At 41.3% G+C, this 12,685-nt stretch overlaps 1 long non-coding RNA gene across 2 annotated transcripts; it reads left to right on the top strand.

Annotated features, from left to right (window-relative positions):
* Window positions 1–4,653: 4,653 nt before the first annotated feature.
* LOC129847036 (uncharacterized) lies at window positions 4,654–11,425 on the top strand. 2 transcript variants are annotated; one of them, XR_008758366.1, is made up of 11 exons: window positions 4,655–4,935; window positions 5,232–5,371; window positions 5,477–5,548; window positions 5,635–9,237; window positions 9,361–9,507; window positions 9,597–9,677; window positions 9,799–10,082; window positions 10,175–10,261; window positions 10,355–10,656; window positions 10,765–10,869; window positions 11,318–11,425. It is a non-coding gene; the product is annotated as an uncharacterized LOC129847036 (long non-coding RNA). The 2 variants fall into 2 exon arrangements; XR_008758365.1 differs by having other exon boundaries at window positions 4,654–4,935; window positions 5,477–9,237.
* Window positions 11,426–12,685: the final 1,260 nt, after the last annotated feature.

The following is a 12,685-nucleotide window of genomic DNA, read 5'->3' as shown; positions in this document are numbered from 1 at the left end:
TGTGCTAAAAAATAAATACATAAATATCCTGTAGAAAAATAGATTGTATTTACAACCAGTGGGAAATCATTCTGCACTGTGTGAATCTTTTGTGTTTCCACAAGTTTCTTAAGTATTTAAGTTTTGAGCTTTGGCTGCCTAATTCATTTCCTACATGCCTTTTGAGAGCCCTCATCCTAGAATCTTCACTATGAATCCCGGTGACCCTTACAACAGTTCTAATAAAAATGGATGTACTTTGTTTCAGACTACTTGATAGTTTTTAGACTTCTATGTCCTCAGAGGATTTAAGCATAACTTTATGCACCCCCCCCCTCTTCATAATCTATAACTAAAAAAGAATGACTGCCTCTGTAGCCAAAATGTCAAGATGTGTCCAAATCATTTTGCTTTTTGAAAAACTGTCAAACATCAACCAATGTGTTATAGATTAGGTAATTAGTAAAAAATAAAAATCAGTTTGTTCTCAGTACAGCTGAATTGATTATAAACTAGTAAGGAACTCTACATGTTTGTTTACTCTCCTTCCCCACATTGCCAGAGGCTAATACACAAATCCATGCTGACATTTCCTCCTTATGTCCCCCATTATTGTTTCCCCTGCTTAACACACATCCTGCTTATTAACAATGTCAAAAATAAAGGAAGGGATATTGTTCCAGACTATTGGATTTGGGAGTCAGACATGAGTAAACGGACATGAGTCCAGAGACTGTCCAGTAAACAGTGGCTAACCACAACAAAAAAGTGATACAATACGGTCAAAATCATACTGGCAGGAAAGGCCTGGTATGTCCTTTTCAGAAGACCTGTCAACTGATCTCTGTATCTCAAACTGTAACTGTAGAGGTCCAGTTGGATAACAGTGTTATCAATAATATTTTAAATACCATCCTGTTCTGTCAATGATAACCTTGGTATCTGACATACTGTAACTGTAGAGGTATTTTATTCCTATCCATATGCAATATTGTAAATACCATTTTTAAATCACCACAAATGCATAAACTAAATCTCTTTTCCTGTCAGTTGCTAGGTTTCCATCCAATTGGCGACAGATTTTCATGCGAATATTCAAAACTCTGCATGAAAAAAATATGCATATTTTCCCACCAGTGTGTTTCCATCAAATTGACATGTTACAGATTAAGACGTAGTGCACATAAAATAACGTTTGCGGTTAAATTCCCATGTAACAAATAGTAAAAAACAATTGGGCTTCCAACGCATTTTCAACTCTACTGATGGTTTTGTCAGAAAATTGTTTGCGTTATATAGAGAATGTGCCCACTCTGGTCTAGGCACGTGTGTTCTAGCCAACAGCTCGCTGATAAAGTGTGGATATAGCCTATACTGTATGATTTTACTTGTCAAACGGCAGCCAAGTATCGATCATCATGCCATCAGAATAAGACCCTTGATATTTATTGGAAAGGAGCATCAACATCATCAAAAAGATCCAATCTTGTCTAGTGTATTTTGTTTTGTTGACATTTGTAATTTGTAATGACATTTGACCAACAAATTTGCTGTATCCATCAAGCCTGTCGTGAAATGTTTTGTCCATCAGGTCCTTTACTCGCATATAAAAGTTGGTTGGAAACCTGATTAGTGTGACCAAATCGTGGCCTTAGAAGTCTGCTCACACACACTTCTGTTTGTTCCCCTCCATTGAAATGAAATGTGACTCTGAAGAAAGCAGCTGGCTGGGGTTTGGCTCATCTCTTGGATAACATTTTCCAAACTAAAAGCATGTCTCTTCTTTAAAAGCACAGCCATGAGTGTATTTCTCCTGTGCGAGGATGAAGTGGACCGACAAATGCCTTCAAACCCCATTTGGAATTTGAGAGTGACCCTGAGTTTAGACTGCGGGTCACTACATACACTCGCCAGCAGCAGTAAACCAAAGAGTGTAAAAGCAATGTATATTCAGTATTCACTCCCTTCATACATAGAAAAAGCACAGTGATGCTAAAGGGATGGGATCTGACCTTGACCCAGCGGCATATCTGTAAAGTATGAGCAGGGTAAGGAGGTTTTCCTGAACCACATGAACTGACCAGGGAAAACTCCTGACCCTGGACAAGGTCTAAGGACAAGGTCTCTGACCCTGGACAATGTCTTTAGAGCAAAGAGGTGTTAGGCACTGTGTTGTCTGGTACAGAGAACATGAGTAAACTATAACAACAACATATTTTTTTAACACTCCATTTTGCCCTGGTGTTGATCTCTACTCCTGGGTCTTGAAGGTGGCAAGGACACACTCAAGAACACCCACATCAAACCACACCCCCAAGCCAACTCACGTTTGGCTTCTGTCATGGCCGCTTGAGGAGCAATCCAATAAAAACGAGGCCAAATCAGCGGGTGCAGTTATGGACATATGCCCTCTATGGCAAAAAAGAGGCCTCTTAAAATGGACAAACTTAAACAAAGATGCTATATGTCATTGTGTATGGTGGCTGGGGATTGATTGTGAGATAGTGGACTTTATGCACCATACTTGACCAGCTCCACCTCCTTCTGCAACCCCTTTACTTTCCATCAAAGCCCAGGGATCCTCTTCAAATGTATGTGCATGTGGAGTTGTGCTACGTCCTCATAACGCTTCTTAGTCGTAGTCTATGACCTACCCTCTAAGTAACCTGTAGTTAACCTGAGGTCACCCTCCCCGGTTCTGTCCCTCTCCATGTCTCCTGCAGGGCCTGCTCACAGCCAACCACCCAGAGCTAATATCTGCCATCCTACCCGACTTCCAAAGGAATATGAAGGAATATGTAGAATGCAGGACATTTTGCCACATTCAACCTAAAAATCTCCACCCACAGACCAATTAGGCACTGGAAAGATTGTGAGTAGTAAGACACACATTTCTGCTCTTTAGAATCAACAACTAGATACCGTAAATGGTCACACTAATCAGGTTTCCATCCAACCTTTTACTGCGAGTACAGTACATGGCGGATAAAAAAATATCACGACAGGCCTGATGGAAACAGGAAATTTGTTGGTCAACTTTCCAAATGTCGACAAAACAAAATACACTAGACAAGGATGAATCTTATTGTGTTGGTAAAATTGCCCCCACCCCCCCAATGGACATGTATTATTGCTACAATTGTAAATATATATATATATATTAGTATTATTATTTTATATGTTTTATACAGTACCAGTCAAATGTTTTGACATACGTACTCATTCCATGATTTTTCTTTATTTTTACTATTTTCTACATTGTAGAATAATAGTGAAGTCATCACAACTATGCAAAAACACATATGGAATCATGTAGTAACCAAAAAAGTGTTAAACAGATCAAAATAGATTTGAGATGAGATTCTTCAAAGTAACCACCCTTTGCCTTGATGACAGCTTTGCACACTCTTGGCATTCTCTCAACCAGCTTCACCTGGAATGCTTGCAGGGTGAACAAGGCTTTAGTGACAGCTCTTTCACAGACTCTCCTTCACAACCAGACAACTAACCATTCCACTACTGGAGAATACTAGCATCATCCAGTTAGTCAATGGGCCTGGAACAAACTGTTGTAGTTGGACTGATCACCCTGCCAGTCATACAGGAAGGAAACCAGTCATACAGGAAGGAAACTGCTCCAGAATGACCAGTTAGCTGTGCAACCTGGTCAGGCCCCAGAACAACAACCAGAAATGGCTACTTTGTCTCCTCACCCTGTTAGGACACACTAATGTCCTGATCACCTTAAAGACTTTGAATCAGAGCTGTACAAATCAAATCAAATTGTATTAGTCACATGCGCAGAATACAACAGATGTAGGTAGACCTTACAGTGAAATGCTTACTTACGAATCCCTAACCAACAATGCAGTTTTAAAAAATACAGTAAGAATAAGAGATCAAAGTAACAAGTAATTAAAGAGCAGCAGTGAAACAACAATAGCGAGACTGTATACAGGGGGGTACCGATCAGAGTCAATGTGCGGGGCCACCGGTTATTTGAGGTAGTATGTACATGTAGGTAGAGTTATTAAAGTGACTATGCATAGATGACAACAGAGAGTAGCAGTGGTGTAAAGAGGGTGTGTGTGGGGGGGGGGGGGGGCACTGAAAATAGTCTGGGAAGCCATTTGACTAGATGTTCAGGAGTCTTATGGCTTGGGAGTAGAAGTTGTTTAGAAGCCTCTTGGACCTAGACTTTGCGCTCCGGTACCGCTTGCCATGCTGTAGCAGAGAGAACAGTCTATGACTAGGGTGGCTGGAGTTTTAGACAATTTTTAGGGCCTTCCTCTGACACCGCGTGGTATAGAGATCCTGGAGGGCAGGAAGTTTGGCTCCAGTGATGTACTAGGTCGTACACACTACCCCTGTAGTGCCTTGCGGTCGGAGGCCGAGCAGTTGCCATACCAGGCAGTGATGCAACCAGTCAGGAAGCTCTCCATAGTGCAGCTGTAGAACCTTTTGAGGATCTGAGGACCCATGCCAAATCTTTTCAGTCTCCTGAGGGGTAAAAGGCATTGTCATGCCCTCTTCTACGAAGGAGCACGTCAACGTAACTAGAATGATGACGAGCAATTTTAACAGATTCTAAAGGGAATCATAGAATTCCAAACTCATTTCTATGGCGACACAGTTGGCAATTTTGTAAACAATAATTTTCCAACGTGTGTTGCCAAGAGACATCTAACCGACGTTCTATGGAACGTTTTCTGTGCGAAAACAACTTCAGTTTGCTGCTGACAACAAACTTGATTGATTTTTGACACCTGAGAAAGAATATCGACTGGAAAATGCCTGGGTGCTTTTCAAAATTGGCGGAGAGAGTGCGTGGACGTCGGCGGCCTACTGCGTCGACAGGTTGTTCAAATTCATTGGTGGCTTGTTTTTCTTGTCTTTTTCTGTTTTGCAGGGTTCATGATTGTCGACAGGTGGACAGCGACAGCGACTTCGAAGAGGGTATGTGGAGTTTAAAACTCTTATTTTACTACATTTAACAATGTAATTATAATTTGCGAAATGTAAAATACATTTAACAATGTAATTATAATTTGCGAAATGTGTATTTCTATCATTCAGACTTGGCAAAAATGCTTGTGCTAGAGATGTTGTAGCTAGCTAACTTGCTAGCTAACATTAACTTCAGTAACTGTTGCTAAGCGATTTACTTTTGCTACCAAGCTAGTATTAGCAATCTTGCTACGTTTTATGTCTTAACTATTGTTTCTTTTATATCCCAATGTTCCTAATTTTAGAAACAACTGTCCTGGATGAGGTCCAGTTGGATGTGCCATTGGATGATGTGCCAGATGTTCCACAGCTGCCAGTCCTCCTTGGTGTCCAGAATGCTGCTATCATCCTTGAGGATGTGCCAGATGTGCAGACTATCCTTGAGGTACAATTTTCTGAAAGTTTGGGTTTTATGTTTGAAAAATATCCCAGATATTCAAGTTGTGTCTCTTTGATATTAAACAAATCTCTTGTCTGCTTTCTGCTTTAGGAGGCCACTGGCAATTGGCAGTTGATTCCGATTAGGTTCAGCCCCCTGTACTGTGGGCCTGTTGTGATCAGGGTAAGAGACCCCCCCCCCACACACACACAGTCACATCACGGTTACAATGTTTACTGTTTCCAACATGAATGTATTGTAATGTGCAGAACAATGCCGGTCCGGTGGTTAAAGCCAATTACACACCTGGCTTAAGGGATACTGCTGCACGATGAGAATTCCTTTTGTGGATAACTTTGTAGCTTTTACAGACCGACCAGGTCTATTTCTTCGGGACAATTTACATCTTAACAGGTATGGCTCCAGCATCCTCTCCATCAACATGTCTCTTACTCTTGCCTCATGTAGAGCCTTTGATACCTGACGTTGTGTATTCTCGGGGGTTGACTTTTGGGATTGTACGCTCCCCTATCAGACTATGTTCAATGCTCCTCTCCCAGTTTCATTAATTAGTTCCTCAATTGCAAATATGGAACCAACTACAGTTAACAACCCTTCTGCAATTCCTAGTTTATTGTCCAATCACCGTATTGCGAATACTACTCACATGCAGAGAGGTATTGTTAGTAGTAATCTTGTCCCCATAAAATTGAGCTCTGTCAATAGCTCGAAAATGGTTTATTGCTCATCTAGTGCAGCTTCAGGTGCTACCTTGGATACTCCATCTGATATGAATTCCCGTAGCAATGGTATTGGAATAATTCATTTGAATGCTAGAAGCCTGATCCAAAAGTTGGACTTTATTGAAATTTTGGTCTCACAATCAAATGTTGACGTTCTGATTGTATCTGAATCGTGGCTGTGTGATTCTGTGCCAGATTCAGATGTTCAGTTGATTGGATACAATATTTATAGAACTGATAGAGTTGGTAGAGGTGGTGGTATTGCGATTTATGTTAAATGCTGCTTAAATGTTTCTGTGTCCATATCAACCTCTGTCTCAAAGCAATATGAATGTCTAGTTTTAAATGTGGTACTTGGTAATAATGCTCATTTAACTCTAGCAGGGGTATATCGCCCCCCCTCAGCTCCTCCTTGTACTCTATGCAATTTATCTGATATACTGTCTAATTATGCAAACTCTGAATAACTGATTTTGGGAGATTTTAACCTGGATTGGCTCTCACCAGTATCCGATAAATTAAAAGGCATTTGTACTGAGCTAAATCTAACTCAGCTGATAACTAAACCAACCCGTCCCAACTTTAAGAACCCAGTACAATCCACTCTACTAGACATTATTCTAACAAATACCCCCCATAAATACACAGCCAGTGGGGTTTTTGCAAATGATATCAGTGACCACTGCCCTATTGCTTGTATTAGAGATACCAGGCTGAAACACTCTGATCCCTGTATAATCTCTAAGAGAAATTATAAACATTTCTCACAGCAAGCTTTTATCCTTGACTTATATCACTCTGAGCTTTTATCCACTTGCTGCTTTCTGGACCCGGTTTTAGCCCTTGCTTTTTTCTCTTCTATTGTTACCTCTATGTCTGATAAACATGCCCCGCTTAAGAATCACAGAGTAAGAAACCGAACCAGTTCTTGGTTCTCTCCTGAATTGTCAGGTCTTTTCCTGCAAAAGAATCGGGCCTGGGCCTTGGCGAGGAAAACAGGTACTCCAGCTGATTGGATGTTTTTTAGGCAATTGAGAAATTAATGTACTGCAGCTGTCAAAAAGGCAAAATCAAATTACTTCCTTAATGCTATGACAGATTCTGCAGGAGATCCTGCAAAATTCTGGAAAACCGTTAATTCACTGAAACGGGGGAATTCTGCTGTTTCTCTTCCTAAGCAAATTACCTCAGACTTCTGTATTCTAACTGAAAAAAATGATATTTGTGATGCTTTTAATAAGCATTTCATCTCTGCTGGTTTTTTATTTGAAAGGAAAAGTGGACTTTGTGGTACTGGCCAGTTAGTTGATTTTTCGTCTTGCTTTTCAACCGTTACTCTGAAAAATGGTAACCCTGTTTTTAGTTTCCAGAAAATAACTGAAGCAGAGGTTCTAATTGCCCTGTGTGCCATTGATACTAAGAAATCCTTAGGCGCTGACAATTTAGACCCGTACTTACTTAAGTGTGCTGCACCTATTTTTGCTGGTCCAGTAACACACATTTTTAATCTAACATTAAGCACAGGAAATATCCCTAAGGTGTGGAAAGCAGCTTTTGTTCTGCCATTACATAAGGGAGGTGACGGTAGTGATTTGGATAACTATCGACCCATCTCTAGGCTCCCTTGTCTGGTAAAGATTCTAGAATCTATAGTCAACAAACAGTTACAATCTTTTCTTTCTGCTAACAGTATTCTTAGTACCAATCAATCTGGTTTTAGATCTAAACACAGTACCACATCGGCCACTATGCTTGTTGTAAATGATATAGCAAATGCCTTAGACGATAGAAAGCACTGTGCTGCGTTGTTTGTAGATTTGTCAAAAGCTTTTGACACTGTAGACCATGCTATCCTTTTGAGTAAGCTGTCATCTATAGGACTGGGCACTGATGCCTGCCGATGGTTTTATGACTATCTTAAAGATAGAACTCAAGCCGTCATGGTCGATGGGGTCAAGTCTGACCCCTTAGAGTTACTTAAAGGGGTCCCTCAGGGTTCAATAATTGGCCCACTATTGTTCTCACTTTATATAAACAACATTGGTGATGATGTCAGATACTGTAAATTCCATTTATATGCAGATGACACAGTTATGTACTCTATTGCTCCAACAGCGGACCAAGCTTTAATGCAGTTGGAGTCTGATTTTAGGATACTACAGGGGTCTCTTTTACAGCTTAAACTTGTTTTAAACGCTAAGAAAACAAATGTCATGTTTTTTTCTAGGTCTAAACTCCCAGTTAGAAACACGTTTGTAATCACTAGCTTGGATGGTACTCATATCAATAAGGTCTCTGCATATAAATACTTAGGGGTATGGTTAGATGATAGGCTTTCTTTTAAAAAACATGTTACTGAATTGGGAAAAAAGCTCAAATTCAAGATAGGATTCCTTTACAGAAACAGGGCTTGTCTATCCTCTGTAAATAGGAAAAAAATTGTGCAGGCTACTTTTATGTCCGTTTTACATTATGGTGATATTATCTATATGCATGCATCGGCAAACACATTAAATCCACTGGATGCTATTTACCATTGTGCACTCAGGTTTATCACGGGTGATAGTTACAGAACTCATCACTGTATCCTATATCAACATGTGGGTTGGGTCTCTCTATCTGTGAGGCGAGAGCAACATGCTCTCTTGTTTATTTATAAAGCACTTCTTTTAAAACTACCTCCATATATATCATCATTAATTTCCACAAGATGTACTAATTTTAAAACCAGATCACAGATGTGGATTACATTAGAGACTCCTGCGGTCTCCACAGAGTTGGGTAGGACTGCCTTCAGTTCCTTTGCACCTTATTTATGGAACAAACTGCAGATCCAACTTAAGTTAGACACTCTGGTGTCCCTTGCCCATTTTAAAATGTTTATGGAGGATCAATATGATGTTGTCTGTGATTGTTTCTGTTGAATTGTGTATGTTTTGAAATGTTCTTGTCTGTATGTCTAAAACTGTACATGTCAACATGTTTACACAGGGCACAGCCGTAAAAGAGATCTAGGTCTCAGTCTGTTTTCCCTGTTAAAATAAAGATTTAATAAAAAAATAAAAAAAAGCGTGGAGAACTTTCCAGTTCATCAGCCCCATCATCACCTACATGCGTGGGGGATCCCAGGTATGTGTCTTTGTAACTACCTAATCCTAATCTACATTGTCAGTCATTTGATCTTGGTGGAAATGTGTCACAGCAATTGCTGAAGTGGTTTTGTTGATGTTGTCTTGTTGTTTATCTCAACAGCAGGTGGTGGTGAGGATGCACCACGTGAGTAGGGTGAGAGGCCTGGAGACTCAACTGGTGTGGGCCATCTCCAAGGAGACAGCCAGGCTTAGTCCAGAGGGGATCCCCTACTGTGCCATCAAAGTGCAGTCCATCACTTGGATCCAGGTAAGATGTAAATACTATTGAAATAGTATTAGATTAGGCTTTTCTTCACTTATTCCATTTGGCCTTAACATGTATTCTCTCTCTGTCAGCGTGTGGCTGGCAGGGTGACCCACTATGCGTCTCACCTTCGCCACGAGACATCTGTGGACGTGACGCTTGGCTGCTACCAGGTAAATAAATGATTTCCTATGTATATAGACTAGACATTACTGGGCATTTTTGCATTAGATTTGGTGTGTTTTCTAATAACGTGTGTGTGGTAAACAGGTGTGTTGTGTGTGTTTTGAGCAGCAGACTGATGTCTCAGTGGTGTACGCCACTCTCCACATGGGGCTGGACGGGCTTCTCTCCTCTTCAGCGTGGTCGGAGGCTGCCTCCTTCTCTACGCCCACCACTCAGCAGTTCACTGTTCACTGCTTGTCAGATGCTGGAGGATAGTGGTCATAATGCTGTTATCCCCCATTGACTCTAATGGTTGACATGCTCCATTCCCTCCCTTTCACAGCCTCTACCTTATCACCAAGAGAGTGGAGGACATCGCCCTGAGGCTCGTCTCCCTGCGCCAGGCCTTCACTGTGAGTGGCCCCACTTTTCTTTTTCTCTCTGTGACTTCTTGTTCTGTCTCCTAGAGGAAGATGTCTCACCCTAACTCTTCCCTCTTCCCTAGACCCTGCTTGGTTCCACCCTGAGCAGGAACCGTCTGTTTGTGGCGGGAAAGGTCCTCCTGGGCGCACTGGTTCGGGCCAACCATATGGTAACTCACTAACTCATTCTCTTTCAAGGGAAAGAGAGCGTCCCTGAGGGGATATGTGTTCTGTTCACTAAGATGCTCTTTTCTTTGTCATAGGACGAGGCCAAGTTCATCCGTACCTATAAGGACTTTGTGGACTACCTGAGTGACCCCTCCAAGCGGAATGACATTGAGAGGGAGCTGGCTGAGGCAAAGGGGAGTTCATTAACTCTTTCAAGTCTCACTGAGTTCTTCCACATGCATGTCTTTTATACATCACAGTAGCTGATCTATATGAAATCATTCCTATTTTCTCCAAATGTGTTTTCTTGTCCTAGATCCATCATGTGAACATGATAGATGTCCTCTTTGAGCTGGTGCTGTTTGGGTTAATGACAGCTCAGAAGTCCCTGATGGTGGTAAGTAGCATCTCACTGGTACATGTTTTGATATCTCTATTAGCAGTTTCACTTAAATTCCTCTTCTCTTCTATTCTCTCCTCTTTTCTCCTCCTTTGTTTCCTTTAGCACCCTGGTGGGTTCGTGGAGCGTCTGTACGCTCTCCTGTACTCCTTCCTGCCCACTGCTGCCAACATGGAGCCAGAGGCTGACAGATACCTGCTGCTGCTCAATGTAAGAGTAAAGAGATTACTTCTTTTTACTTCCATATTCTTAAGTGTACTTCCTTTTTACCTCCTTATTCATGGTTAACCAGGTTCCAATGCCATTTTAGGGGGAGTATTTCTAATTTTCTCTCTCCTCTTGATTAGCTAGTAACTCAGAGCCATTTTCTATGTGTTGTGTGGTGTTCTCTTCAGGGCGGGCTGATGGCTCTGCTAGATGACATGTTTGGCCAGCAGCTGGCCTGGTACTTTAACCCAGAGTCTCTGGTCACTGAGCTCTCCAGCCTCCTGGAGTACCACTTGGAGAACCTCATGGCCAGCATGTAGTCCTACTGCAGGGACCATACTCCTTTCTCCTTCTCTCTTTTGAAGGAATTGAGGACTTGAAGTGCTTTGTTGTACCCTGATTAGCTAACACCCATTAATTTAATGTATTCTCTTGTTTTCTCTCCCCACAGGATTCTTGTGACACTTTGCCACCCAACAGGGATCTAGACACCAATGCACTACATTACTTTGCACTGAATTTGACATTTTTAAATAAAACAAGTTGTAGTTCAAAAACATTTTGGTTTCCGTCTTTTCATTTATTTGATTTTATGACCATTTCCTCTTCCTAGAGTTATAATGCTAATATTAGATTATTACATGAACAATGATGCTTTACTTTCTGCATATGGAAATTTAAAAAAATGTTTAGTTGATTTACAGATACTACAGGCCCACACTTTATATGGTTTTGTACTGTGGGTTGTGATAGTGTACTATTTAAAAACATTTAGGACTACATACACTGAGTGCACAAAACATTAGGAACATCTTTCTAATATTGAGTTGCACAACCTTTTCCCTCAGAACAGCCTCAATTTGTCGGGGCATGGACTCTACAAGCTGCCCTAAGCGTTTCACACGGATGCTGGCCCATGTGTCAAGTTGGCTGGACGTCCTTTGGGTGGTGGACCATTCTTGATACACATGGGAAACTGTTGAGCATGAAAAAACCAGCAGTGTTGCAGTTCTTGACACTTATTTTATTTATTTCACCTTTATTTAACCAGGTAGGCAAATTGAGAACACGTTCTCATTTACAATTGCGACCTGGCCAAGATAAAGCAAAGCAGTTCGATACATACAACAACACATAGTTACACATGGAGTAGAACAAACATACAGTCAATAATACAGTGAAAAATAAGTCTATATACAATGTGAGCAAGAGGTGAGATAAGGGAGGTGAAGGCAAACAAAATAAAAATATAAAAAGGCCATGGTGGCGAAGTAAATACAATATAGCAAGTAACAAAAAAACACTGGAATGGTTGGTTTGCAGTGGAAGAAAGTGCAAAGTAGAGATAGAAATAATGGGGTGCAAAGGAGCAAAAATAAATAAATGAATACATTAGGTAAAGAGGTAGTCGTTTGGGCTAAATTATAGATGGGCTATGTACAGGTGCAGTAATCTATGAGCTGCTCTGACAGCTGGTGCTTAAAGCTAGTGAGGGTGATAAGTGTTTCCAGTTTCAGAGATTTTTGTAGTTCGTTCCAGTCATTGGCAGCAGAGAACTGGAAGGAGAGGCGGCCAAAGGAAGAATTGGTTTTGGGGGTGACCAGAGAGATATACCTGCTGGAGCGCGTGCTACAGGTAGGTGCTGCTATGGTGACCAGCGAGCTGAGATAAGGGGGGACTTTACCTAGCAGGGTCTTGTACATGACCTGGAGCCAGTGGGTTTGGCGACGAGTATGAAGCGAGGGCCAGCCAACGAGAGTGTACAGGTCGCAGTGGTGGGTAGTGTAAGGGGCTTTGGTGACAAAACGGATGGCACTAT

The sequence above is a fragment of the Salvelinus fontinalis genome, unplaced genomic scaffold (genome assembly GCF_029448725.1).
Source record: "Salvelinus fontinalis isolate EN_2023a unplaced genomic scaffold, ASM2944872v1 scaffold_0679, whole genome shotgun sequence".
In the NCBI taxonomy this organism is placed as follows: domain Eukaryota; kingdom Metazoa; phylum Chordata; class Actinopteri; order Salmoniformes; family Salmonidae; genus Salvelinus; species Salvelinus fontinalis.
Note: the sequence above shows the minus strand (reverse complement) of the source record. Positions and strands in the feature narration are given on the sequence as shown.